At 32.5% G+C, this 13,693-nt stretch overlaps 1 pseudogene; it reads left to right on the top strand.

Moving 5' to 3' along the window:
• The first annotated feature begins 12,252 nt into the window (after positions 1-12,252).
• LOC132020744 (olfactory receptor 6C2-like) lies at positions 12,253-13,188 on the top strand (annotated as a pseudogene).
• Positions 13,189-13,693: the final 505 nt, after the last annotated feature.

The raw sequence follows: 13,693 nt of genomic DNA, 5'->3' as shown, positions 1-13,693 counted from the left end.
TTGTTCTAAGACACCAGGTCTTGTTCTAAGGCTTTTTCAGCCCAAGGGTAATTACAACTAGTCTCCTAAATTTCTTAAAATATCCAAAATGTTAAAAATATCTTTAAAAAAAATCTTAATATCAACAACAAATATTTTTGAGTGCTTTTTCTACCCCAAGCTGTATGTTAAACACTTCATTTCTCTTCAACTTACATAGAGAACATTTCATAATGCACAGTACTGTCTCAATCACATCAAGAAGTATCAATTCATAGCCAACTTATTTCATCTATAAACAGGTCTATTCCTTCCATCCCCTACTTGATTATTTGAAACATATACATACATTATTTCATATACATTTCAGTATGACTCACTAAAAATATAAATTTTTAAACATTGATGATAATATGTAATATAGCACATAATTGACTGTGTACAGCTTGATGAGTTTTCTTAAGCACTGATACTCATGTAACCATCACACATATCCAGATACAGCACATTTTCAGCACCCCAGACATCTTTTTGTTACTACTCAATGTCGATATCCTCCCAAATGCATCTGCTCTGCTGACTTACAATGCCAAAGCTCAGTTTTGTATAATCACTACCATCAAATTAATAGGAATACACAGAACGTACTCTGTGGGGTCTAGTTTCATTTTTTTGACATTGTGTCTGTAGAGTGGTCCAGGTTGTGTTAGCAGTTTATAAGTTCTGGTAAATTATAGAAATATAGCACAATTAATTTAGCCATCTTCTATTAATAAATATTTAGGTTGTTTCCTATATGTGACTCTTATATTAAAGGTCAAAGGACATTCTTGTACACCTTTTTTTGGCAGACATAAACACTCATATCTGTAGAATATAGAACTAAAAGTGGATTGATAGGCTATCTGTTAGCCCTATGTTTAGCTTAGTTGACATTGTCAAACAACACTCAAAAATAGTGTACTGATTTATCTTCCTATCAGCAATATATATGGACTATAATTGCTTCATATTCTTGCCAACGTGAAACTTTGTCAGACCTATTAAATTTAGCCATATAATGTTCGATACCCTGTTATATGCTTTTCAGATATCAGACATCCTATTTTGTGAAATGCTTATTCAAATAATTTGTCCTTTGTCTGAATTTATTTTAGGAGTTTTATTAATTTTCTATATGTCAGTCCTTTGTCAGTGGCAAATGCTGAAGTTATCTCTTATCCATGTCTTGCCTGATCATTTTGTTTATATTAAATTCGTGAAACAAAATATCTTAACTTTAATGAAGTCCAATCCATCCTTTCATTTCTGTTGTTGATAGAGGGTTCTTTGTATTTTTGTTTTGTTTTGGGGTTTTGCTGTTTCAGAAATCTTTGTTAACTAAACATCATGAAGGTACATAACTATGTTCTATTTTATAAGTTTCACTCACAGTTCTTACAAACTAAGGTTAATGGCTTATGTGAAATTGACTTTTTCTATGGTTTGAGATAGGGAATGATGGTCTATATTTCCATGTGAATATCAAAATAACAGAATTATTTCTTGAAAAGATTCCCTTTTCTCCTTGAATTCAGTGGCAATTTTGTCATCATCAGTTGATATGTGAGTGAATATTTTTGAGGTTTCATCATTTAATTCCATTGATATGCTTATCTCTGAACCAATACTATACTATTCTATTTATAGTAGCTTTATAAGTTTTCATATCGAGTAGTGTAATCCAAATAACTGTCTTCTCCTTCCTCAAGTTTACTTTGTTCTTACCAGTCCTTTGTTTTTCATAAAACTTTAAAAACCTTGGCAATTTCTACAAGTAAAAAATTATCTTCAGTGATTTTAAGATCACATTGAACCAACTAGCCAATTTGGGGGAAATTAATGTCATTATAACATTAAGAACTCTAATCCACTAAAAGAGTCTCATTTGTGTCTTTAATAACTTTTAAAAATATTTTCATTTTAACTGTATAGAGGCCTTGTACAATATTGATAGACATATTACTGGTATTTGATAGATTCATTCCTAAGCCTTTGATAATATGTTGCTATTTTACATGGACTTTTCTAATTTTTATTTTATAATTGTTTGTTGCTAGTTTTAGAGGTACTGTTGTTTTTTAATATTGGCTTTTATCTAGTAATCTTCCCAAATTTAGTAATTACTAATTCTTAAATTTAATGATTAATTCTAGTGATTTACATGTGGTGTATTTTAAATATGTCAACACACAATCAAATAATATGCAAATAATGACAGGCTACTATATTTTTTTTCTTTATTGCTCTAAGTCCCCCCAGTAAAATGATAAATAGAAATGGTGGAGGTGGAGATCCTTTTATATTCCTCAACTAAACAGAAAAGATTTCAGCATTCAGAATAAAATACTTAGGAATAAATTTAACCAAGAAGGTGAAAGTCTGTACTCTGAAAATTATAAAACACTGATGAGATAAATTGAAGATACAAATAAATGGAAAGATATTTGATGCTCATGGATTTGAAAAAAATGATATTGTTAAAATGTCCATACTACCCAAATAGATTCAATGCAATCCCCATTAAAATACCAATGACATTTTTCACAGGACTATAGCAAAGAACTGAGAACAATCTGAGGGTTTGAAGGGGCGGGGGTGGGAAGTTGGGTGAGTCTGGTGGTGGGTATTATGGAGGGCACGTATCACATGGAGCACTGGGTGTGGTGCATAAACAATGAATTCTGGTATACTGAAAAGAAGTTTTAAAAAATTAAAAAAAAAAAAAAAGAATCCTAAAATTTGTATGGAACCATAAAAGCCCCGAAACAACTAAAGCAATTTAACCCCCCCAAAAAAAACAACCAAACAAACAAACAAAAACCTATAGGTATCATATGCCTTGATTTCAAATTATATTACAAAGTTATAGTTATCAAAATAGGAAGGTGGCACTGGAATGAAAACAGGTAAAAAGATCAATGGAATACGATAGAAAGCCCAGAAAGAAACCCAAACAAATGGTTAATCAACCTATGACTAAGGAGGCAAGAATATATTATGGGGAAAAGAAATTTCTTCATTAATGGTGTTGGAAAAACTGGACAGCTATGTGCAAAAAAAAAAAATTGGACCACTGTCTTAAACCATATACAAAAATAAATGTAAAATGGGTTTAAGACTCAAATGTGTAAGACCTAAAATCATAAAATTCCTAGAAGAAAACAAAGGCAATAAGCTCTCTGACATTGGTCTCAGCAATTTTAGGGAGGGGAGCCAGTGTCCTCAGTCAAGGGCAACAAAAGTTAAAATAACAAATGGGATTACATCAAACTGAAAAGCTTCAGCACAGGGAAGTAAACATCAACAAAGCAAAAAGGCAAACTACTGAATAAGAGAAGATGCTTACAAATCATACATCTGATAAGAGTTGATATCCAAAATCTGTAAAAAAGTTACACAACTTAATATAAAAAAAATACACAATCCAGTCAGAAAATGGACAGAGAACCTGAATGGACATTTTCCCAAAGATGTACAGATGTACAGGCACATGTTCAACTTCACTGATCATCGGGGAAATGCAAACCAAATCACAATGATATACTACCTCATACCAGTCAAATTGCTATCATCAAAAAGACAAAAAGTAACAAATATTTGTGAGGTTATAGAGAAAAGGGAACTTGTTCCCTGTTGATGGAAATGTAAATTGGTCCATCCACATTAGAAATAGAATGCAGGTTCCTCAAAAAGTTAAAAATAGAAATACCAAATGATTGAACAATTCCACGTCTGAGTATTTATCTGAAGAAAATAAAAACACCAATTTGAAGAGACATGTTACTGCACCCCTATGTTCACTGTGGCATTATTTACAATAGCCAAGATACAGAAGCAACTTATGTGTTCACTGATAGATGAATGGATAAAGAAGGTAGGATATATATATAATGTATAAAATGATAGATTATTTATAATATATATTATATATACATGTTACTATATTTATATAACTTAATTTCCTTCACCTCTTTCACCTGCCACCCAACCCCTAGCTCCTCTGGAAACTTCTTCTATCTATGAGTCTTCTATCTATGAGTCTGTTTGTATTATTTTTTTAAGACTTTTTAATTTACTTTAGAGAGAGAGGACTTGGGGCAGGGGCAGAAAGAGAGAGAAAGAGAGTCTCAAGTAGACTTTGTGCTGAGCACAGAGCACAATGTGGGGCTTATCTCACAATTCTGCAATCATGACCTGAGCCAAATCCAAGAGTCATTCAACTGACTGTGCCACCCAGGAATGCCTGTTTTGTTTTTTTGTTCATTTGTTTTCTAGATTCCACATATCAGTGAAATCATATGGTATTTTTCCTTCTCTTATTACATATAGTGTAATATCCTCCAGGTTTATTCATGTTGTCACAAATGGCAGGATTTCATTCTTTTTTATGGTTACATAAAATTACAGGTTATTTATATAATACATATAATTATATATTTTATTAAGAGGTACAAATTTCCAGTGATAAAATGAATCATAGAGATGTACAACACAGGCAGTATAGCCAAAAATAGTGTAATAATTTTGTAAAGTACCTGATGATAGCTAAACTTATCATGAGGATCATTTTTTATATATAAAAATATTGAATCACTGTAATTTACACCAGAAAAATAATAATATGTTGTATGTCAATTACATATCACTAAAAAAATTAATAACATGTTTTCTAGATTCCCGTTATCAGACTAACAAACTTTGTCTCTAATCCTACTTTGCTGGGAATGTTTAATAATGAGTGGTAATTATAGTTTATAAAACACATTTTTCTACATTACTGAGATTATCATATTTTTTCCTCCATTCTACTAACATGGTGGATTGTGTTGGATTTTCAAAGGTTAAACCAACCTAGAATTTCTGTAATAAATCTTACTTTATGGTTAAAGTTAATTAAACTTAATAAATATCATTTTATAACACTCTGTTTAACTTGATAATTCATATTTAAGGACTTTTATCATTATTATAACTAAAATCAACCTGTAATTTAACTTCTTGCAAAATTGTTTCCAGTTTTGGCATGAAAGTTATTCTGCCCCCATAACCAAGTTGAGAATTATTTTTCCTTTTACTCTTCTCTGGATTGGTTTATATAAAATTAGTATAATTTTTCCTTAAATATTTTGAATAATTTACTAGTGAAGCCATTTGGCCCCGAATTTTCTTTGTGAGATTATTAATTATGGATTCAATGATTTTGACTTACATTGACATATCTTTATATTTTCTTTTTCTTTCTAATTCTTTTAGTTGTGTTTTTAACATAAATTAATATGCTATTTTAGGTAAGCTGTTTTATTGGCTTAATGTTCTTTATGACATACTTTATTATTCTTTTAATATTTGTTTCATCTGTATTGATATTCTTGTTTTTCATTTGGGTAATTTCCCATTTTTATTCTTTTGCTTCTTCTTGACTATACCTACAAGTTTAACTTTCTTAAAAAAATATTTTTAATTGCATTTATATTTTTATATTTATTATCTATAGAACTGATTTTTACTTTTATTATTCTTCCTTCTATCTATTTTATTTTAGCTTGTTCTTCTTATAGTCTCTTAAAGTGAATGTTTAGGTCACTGGTTTTTCAATATATTAAATTGTCTAAATTTTATATTTAAATAAAAATTTCCCTCTACACAATTATACTGCACACATTTTGATATGTTACATATTATTGTAAGATGAAAGAAAAGTTACCATTACAACCCAGATCTCAAGAAATTACTAGAGCATAAACTATAGTTTTTTTCCTAAGTGCACAGGATTAATCCAAGGAAATAATATGAAAATGAAAAGCAGTAGTGAATGCCCAAACCTGTTTATTGTGTAAATATAGTAAGTAGCTTGATGTGATAACTATATATGATAATTAAGTTTAATGAAACTTAATTAATTAAACTTAATAAATAATTAAGTTTATTATGGAAAGAAAACACATCTTTACATGAATTTTAAAAAACTATATATGACTCTCTATATACCCAACTTAGGAAGTGCTGAAAGGGGAAGATGAAAAATGTCTTTTTATTTTTTTAAATATTCATGTATGTTCATTTGTTTCCTTAAAATATTAAAAAGAATTAGTTGCTTTGAGTTTTCTAATGTTTTCCTATTTTATCTTTTTTAATGATTGAGAAAAAATAATTACTGGAATATAGTTATGATCTTTCACCTTCCATATATTTTAGGGAAGAAAGGCAGAAAATGCAGACTACTTCTTGACCGTCTGGTTTTTTACTCTTGACCTGTGTCTGTTGCTATTGCTTATCTTTGTGTCTCTAAGGACACTGCCCCCACTGGGGCATCTTATCTTTTAGGATTTTTGCCCAGATTCATTACAAAAGCTAATTAATGATGTTTGAAACTGGGTCACCAAGGACTTAGTTTTTTATTATTTAGTTTGAAATTTAGAAAAATAAATCAAATATAAATCTTGATAGTGTAAAAGTCTCTTATCCTTTCCAGAGAAGTCATAATAGCGACTTCAAAACAAGAGGGGGAAATGTTTTAACTACATTTTATGTTCAAACAAGAGAGAGCTAGAAAATACTTCCTAGGCACAAAGAGGACCGAAATTCTTGGTCTGAAAATCTCAATGTGTTGAAGATTAAAAATACAAGGAGTTCTAGGTTCTCCCAGAGCATCAGTCAGGGTACGTAGATTCATAAACTGAGAACCTAGTAAATCCCACACAAACCTTTTCTAATAGATCCTCTTCATCAAATGAACTTTTAGGGCTCATTGTTAAATAATTAACTGAAGGCAAAATTAACCCTTAGAAGGGTAATTATAGGGGACACTTCATTTTACTTTTTATCTGTACTTTCATCTTTTTCCATCTTTGGTAAATTTACATGTTAATTTTTCTCTGAAAAGCAAATGTAAAATGATTTACCAAAATCAGATGTAAAAAATATTTATTATATAAAGACACAGATCTTTCTGAGATGTATTTTTGATGCTGCTTTTTATAGTTTACATAAAGATAATGTAGAGTTATGTGTGGTGAAAAGTTATCTCTGCCACACTCTCATTTTCTCTTTAAAGAGAAAATGTATATTACATTAAAATCACTGATACAACAACTTAAATAATATTGACAAAGTTTGTTATCCTAGATCTTTTTTAAAATATAAAACTCTTTTATTTTTTAAAAGATTTTATTTATTTATTTGACAAAGAAAGAGATTACAAGTAGGCAGAGAGGCAGACAGAGAGAGAGGGGAAAGCAGGCTCTCTGCTGAGCAGATAGTCCAATGAGGGACTCGATCCCAGGATCCCAAGATCATGACCTGAGCCAAAGGCAGAGGCTTAACCCACTGAGCCACCCATATGCCCCTAAAATATAATAGATGAAAACTATTTCTTTTATATTTTTATTTTTATATTATTTTTTAATTTTATTTTTATATTATCTTTTATATTATTTATTTTATATTTTTGAAGATGAAAACTATTTTCTTAAACCTTGTCTCTCTTTTTTTTTTTAAGATTTTATTTATTTATTTGACAAACAGAAATCACAAGTAGGCAGAGACAGGCAGAGAGAGAGGAGGAAGCAGGTTCCCCACTGAGCAGGGAGCCCAAGCGGGGCTCAATCCCAGGACCCTGAGATCATGACCTGAGCTGAAAGCAGAGGCTTTTAACCCACTGAGCCACCCAGGCACCCCTTAAACCATGTCTCTTAAAGACAGCATTAATGAATGGAATAAATGAAAAACATTTTGGAACAAGGGTTACCACCTAGAGGGTACAGGAAAGAGCTTGGTACCATGTAAAGCTCCAGGAGCCACTGTAGTGAGGAATAACAGATTGAGAAAGTTAAGCAGGCTTGAGAGTATCTTTCCACTTCATTAAAATTATCTATTGTAGTTATTATGGTGTTCCCCTTTAGTTCCTTGGAATATCAAAGTTCTTCAAAAAATCATTGTCACTGGAGTCCAGTGAAGATAACAGTAAACCTTGGGTTTTAGTTGTAGTAACTGGGCATACAGTAAGAGATGATCCTGCCTCATCTTTGGAGAAAGTGAGTATTTTACAGGACAAATGAGAGCCAGTTACAGCACAAGCTAACTGATTTTTGCCAGGAAATCGAAAAGCATATTGTCTTCTATCCATTTATATAAGAGATACTCAAAACCAAAAGTTTTTAAGGATGTTAGTAACACTAAGTGTGATAGCTAATGAAAAACTATAGAACAACTATTGAGCCAATGCAAAAATTAGCGCATTCTTTTTTTTTTATTAATTTTTTATTTTTTATAAATATATATTTTTATCCCCAGGTCTGTGAATCACCAGGTTTACACACTTCACAGCACTCACCAAAGCACATACCCTCCCCAATGTCCATAATCCCACCCCCTTCTCCCAAACCCCCTCCCCCCAGCAACCCTCAGTTTGTTTTGTGAGATTAAGAGTCACTTATGGTTTGTCTCCCTCCCAATCCCATCTTGTTTCATTGATTCTTCTCGTACCCACTTAAGCCCCCATGTTGCATCACCACTTCCTCATATCAGGGAGATCATATGATAGTTGTCTTTCTCTGCTTGACTTATTTCGCTAAGCATGAAACGCTCTAGTTCCATCCATGTTGTCACAAATGGCAAGATTTCATTTCTTTTGATGGCTGCATAGTATTCCATTGTGTATATATACCACATCTTCTTGATCCATTCATCTGTTGATGGACATCCAGGTTCTTTCCATAGTTTGGCTATTGTGGACATTGCTGCTATAAACATTCGGGTGCATGTGCCCCTTTGGATCACTACGTTTGTATCTTTAGGGTAAATACCCAATAGTGCAATTGCTGGGTCATAGGGCAGTTCTATTTTCAACATTTTGAGGAACCTCCATGCTGTTTTCCAGAGTGGCTGCACCAGCTTGCATTCCCACTAACAGTGTAGGAGGGTTCCCCTTTCTCCGCATCCTCGCCAGCAAAACCACAATGAGATATCACCTCACACCAGTCAGAATGGCTAAAATAAACAAGTCAGGAAATGACAAATTAGCAAGTTCTTCAACCTCAGTTTCAAAATATGCATTAAAGAGACATAAATGGAAATTTAAGAGGGAAAAAATCTTTCTCTGCGGAAGACAAGAATGAAAGTTTTAAATGTAAACTGAATAGTTGACTATTTTGTGGTGTAAGTTGTGTGAATTAACACCCAATGGCCTTTATAAAATATGTGTCAATAATCTTGAAAAAAGACACAGTACATTACAGTAATTTTAGCACAGATACAATTAAAGTGGCATAGTGAGTTGAGGGAAACCATGATAGGAATGAAGTTTGTAGATGATACCTTTGTAAATGTATACAAAATTTCTAAGTGAGTATCTTTTTCCTTGAAATTTCATTTCCAGGAATTATTACAAAATCATGCAATAATTTTCATAAAAACCTGTTTTTTGGAGACATTTCATCCTTTGTAGAAAACAAAGGTTCATAAAAGGTTGTTGGAAATTGATTCAAAACTTTAGCTATTTTCATACGAAGTTTTTAAATAATAAGAATTTACCAAAATAAAGAGCATTAGAAACGGTGAATACCCAAATTTGTATCAACATGGATGGGACTGGAGGAGATTATGCTGAGTGAAATAAGTCAAGCAGAGAGAGTCAATTATCATATGGTTTCACTTATTTGTGGAGCATAAAGAATAACACGGAGGACATTGGGAGATAGAGAGGATAAGTGAGTTGGGGGAAACTGGAGGGAGAGACAAATGATGAGAGATTATGGCCTCTGAGAAACAAACTGAGGGTTTTGGAGGGGAGGGGAGTAAGGGTTGGGTGAGCCTGGTGGTGGGTACTAAGGAGGGCACATATTGCATGGAGCACTGGGTGAGGTGCATAAACAATGAATTTTGGAACACCAAAATATATATATATATATATATTAAATTACATTGAATTACATAAATACAGTGGACTGAAATTAAATAGAATTAAATGAAGTATATTTTAGAATAGAAATGTCAAAATATTTATATTTTAAGAAAAATAACATGTGAAAAATTATTTAAATATGTAAATTTTTTACCTCCAGTTTGAATATCTTACTGACGGAGTCCTCAAGAAAGCCAAACAACTACCAAGAAAAATACAACTATTTACCTGTTTGAAAGCTAAAGCAAGTCACAGATGCTATTTAATAGTTCAGCCTACATAAAAGGTAATAATAATCATGCATATCATGAAACCACCACCCTCTTTGCTTTATTACCTTTCATGCTGCCTGAACTATTAATGTTAGATACTGGCACATATAAAAGTTTAATAATTAAAATTAGTGACAAAGCAGTTTCTTTTTTTAAGATTTATTTATTTATTTATTTATTTATTTATTTATTTGAGAGAGAGAGAAAATGAGGGCTAGGGGCAGAGAGGGAGAGAGAGAATCTCAAGCTGACTTCCCATTGAGTGCAGAGTTTGACCTGGGGCTTGATCCCACAGCCCCAAGATCAGACCTGAGCCAGAAGCAAGAGTCAGACACTTAAATGACAGTACCACCCAGGTGCCCCAGAAAGAAATTTCAAGAGGAAACCCAAATAGGACAGAAGATAGCTTTGAATATGTAGGCAAATGAATAAGATATATATGTATCTATAGAACAATATGTCTTACCATTAACTGTAAGTCTAGGATTGCTAGTTTTAGAGCTATCCCAGTAAAAAAGATAGCAGTTCCTGATGTCAACAAACTTACCTTCTCACTGAAGTAACAATTATGTGTTATGAGAGCACAAATAAGGACCAGTCAATACAGACCTGAAGTTGAGAAGACTTCTCAGTAGAAATGATGCTCAAAGTGAAAATCACAAACAAGGAGTTGTACCTGGGTAGTTTTGGAGACTAGGAAGTAAAGATGGAATGTGGAAGGACAGAGAGAGATGTGGAAGAAGAGTTTTTTTGTTTTTTGTTTTTTTTCCCCAGATAATCAGTGTAAACCACTTAACACAAGGCCTACGACATGATAAATTCTCAGTAAATATAATCTATTCCTCTTACTATAAGAAATGTGGAGTAGAAAGAAGGTATCACTTACACAGACCATAAATCCCACTTAGGATTTTGTGGTTTTGAGGTCATGTCACATGAATTATCTGTAGGACAGAGATAATAGTAGCTGACATATATGAAGCATATACTATGCATCAGATTTTATCATAAATACATTACCTCATCTAATCATTTTAACTGTATATGGTAGATACTCTTATTATCTCCATTTTAGTGATTAAAACACCCTAAAGGCCTGAGAGGTTGGGAAACTTGCCTGAAGTCATTAGAGATGTGGGCAGGAAAGCCAGGTATTGCATGATGGAGGTCTCACAACAGGTGTGCTCTTAATCAGCATGATGCTGCCACTACAGCTTAGAGTGAGAAAGAGAGTATAGACAGGTGTGTAGGGAGTATATTCAGTATTTTTAATTTGATTCTGAACTTAGTGATAATGAGGTATTACAATGTTTTCCATACTTAAACTGACTGAAATAGGTGAGGTTTTTTCCAGCTGTGTATCATTGGTCCCAACATTTCTTCATATGAAGTAGATAAATTGTGCATTAAAATACTCTCTGTATCATGTATCCAGTGGATACTGAGTGTAAATTACATACCACCAGAGAAACTTAAGAGAGTCAGAGGAGTGATCCAACAATTTAGAAGTTGAAACAGGAAACAAGACATAAGCACATGCTTCATTATCGTGCCACGATGCAAAATACAAGTCACAGATGGGTCAGCAGCCCTGATGGAGTCCAGATCAGCTGTTATACATTTACATTTTATATGACCAAATCTTTAAGAAAAGGCATAAAACAAACTAAATTGATATATTCATCTTTGAAATAAAGAATAAATGCTAGATATAAGAATAAATCATAATTTTGTTGAATCACAATCTAATCACATGAGAAAATCCATTCTTGGGTATAGATTAAAGCTGTGAGGGAAAAGAAAATGAGACGGTAGAATAATTTTTTTTAAATATGTTTAAAAATCTATCACAAAACTGCCAAAAGAATAAAATAAAATAAACAATTAAGTAGCTAGAGTATTGGCAATATCAATTTCTAATTTATAGAAGAAACCACATGTTCCTTTGTATGCTGTCTCTGGTAGTCACTGTTTATTGCCATCTAGCTTTGACACACTCTATTCAAATAAAATATCTCTAAATTTTACATAAAATTGAATAAAATTTAGTAGTCAGTGATGAAAAACCACACAGTAACAGCCTTCATCTTATTGGGACTGACAGAGGACCCTCAACTTCAGATTCCAATTTTTATATTTCTACTTCTCACTTATATGTTGAGTACAACTGGCAGTCTGACCATCATATCCCTCACTTTAGTTGACTCTCACCTTAAAACACCAATGTACTTTTTCCTACAGAATTTTGCTTTATTATAAATTTCATTTACCTCTGCATGTATCCCTAGATACTGGTACAACATAGCAACAGGTGACAAGGTCAATTACATATAATATTTGTGTTATTCAAGTTTTTTCATCAACATCTTTGGAGTAATATAATTTTTTCTCTTGGCTACAATGTTCTATGACTGCTATGTAGCCATCTGCAAACCCCTGCATTATGTGACCATCATGAACAAGAGAGTCCGCAAGAGACTTGTCCTTGGCTGTTGGATGACTGGCTTGTTGATCACATTCCCACCACTTACTCTGTTGCTAAATTTGAAATTCTGTGATTAAAATGTCATTGATTATTTTTTCTGTGATGCATCTCCAGTCTTGAAGATTTCATGCTAAGACACATGGCTCATAGGGCAGTTGGTTATCGTCTGTGCTGTGCTGACCTTCATTCTGACCCTTCTGTGTGTTCTTCTGTCTTACATTCACATCATCAAGATCATTCTACAATTCCCCTCTTCCCAACAAAGAAAAAGAGCTTTTTCTACTTGTTCCTCTCACATGATTATTGTTTCCATCACCTATGGAAGCTGTATCTTCATCTATGTCAAACCTTCAGCAAAGGAATCGATGACTATTCATAAGGTCGTCGCAGTGCTAATGTCATTCATAGCTCCCATGTTGAACCCATCCATTTACACTCTAAGAAACAAACAAGTGAGACTAGCCTTCAGTGAGTCCTTCAGAAAATTTGCATTAGTCTCAAAAAAGTAAACAAATGCTCAAGTTCATAAATAAAATAACAAGCTAAGCATAAACCATCAAACTCTTAATCTCTTTGTCTCTTTTTAACATGATCTCTATTTAGGTTAACTTTCTCAAACATTTTTTTCTTCAGGAATTAATATATTTCACCACCTGAGTTCATTCCTTTAACTCCCCACCCTGCAAACAAACCCAAGAATCCCAATCAGAAGACATGATAATAATTTTCTATTAACTGTAATCCTGATGTTACTTCTAATCTCACAAACAAAATTGCAATATAGAAAAATAAAACAAATGAGTACCAAGCAATGAAATAAATCGTTTATTTTATATTTAAATAATTGATTTAAAGTGCTCTTCTAATCATCTAATCTAAGTATTGTTGAATTTTAATTGACTAATAAAACTTATTGAGTACCTAGTGTTGGCAGGTCAAATTCTAAGCCAAAAAAAAAGAAAAAAATTAAGTAGTCATATGCACAGTATGGAGCCCAACACAGGGTTTGAGCTC

This window comes from Mustela nigripes, chromosome 6 (genome assembly GCF_022355385.1).
Source record: "Mustela nigripes isolate SB6536 chromosome 6, MUSNIG.SB6536, whole genome shotgun sequence".
NCBI classification, from domain to species: Eukaryota; Metazoa; Chordata; class Mammalia; order Carnivora; family Mustelidae; genus Mustela; species Mustela nigripes.
Note: the sequence above shows the minus strand (reverse complement) of the source record. Positions and strands in the feature narration are given on the sequence as shown.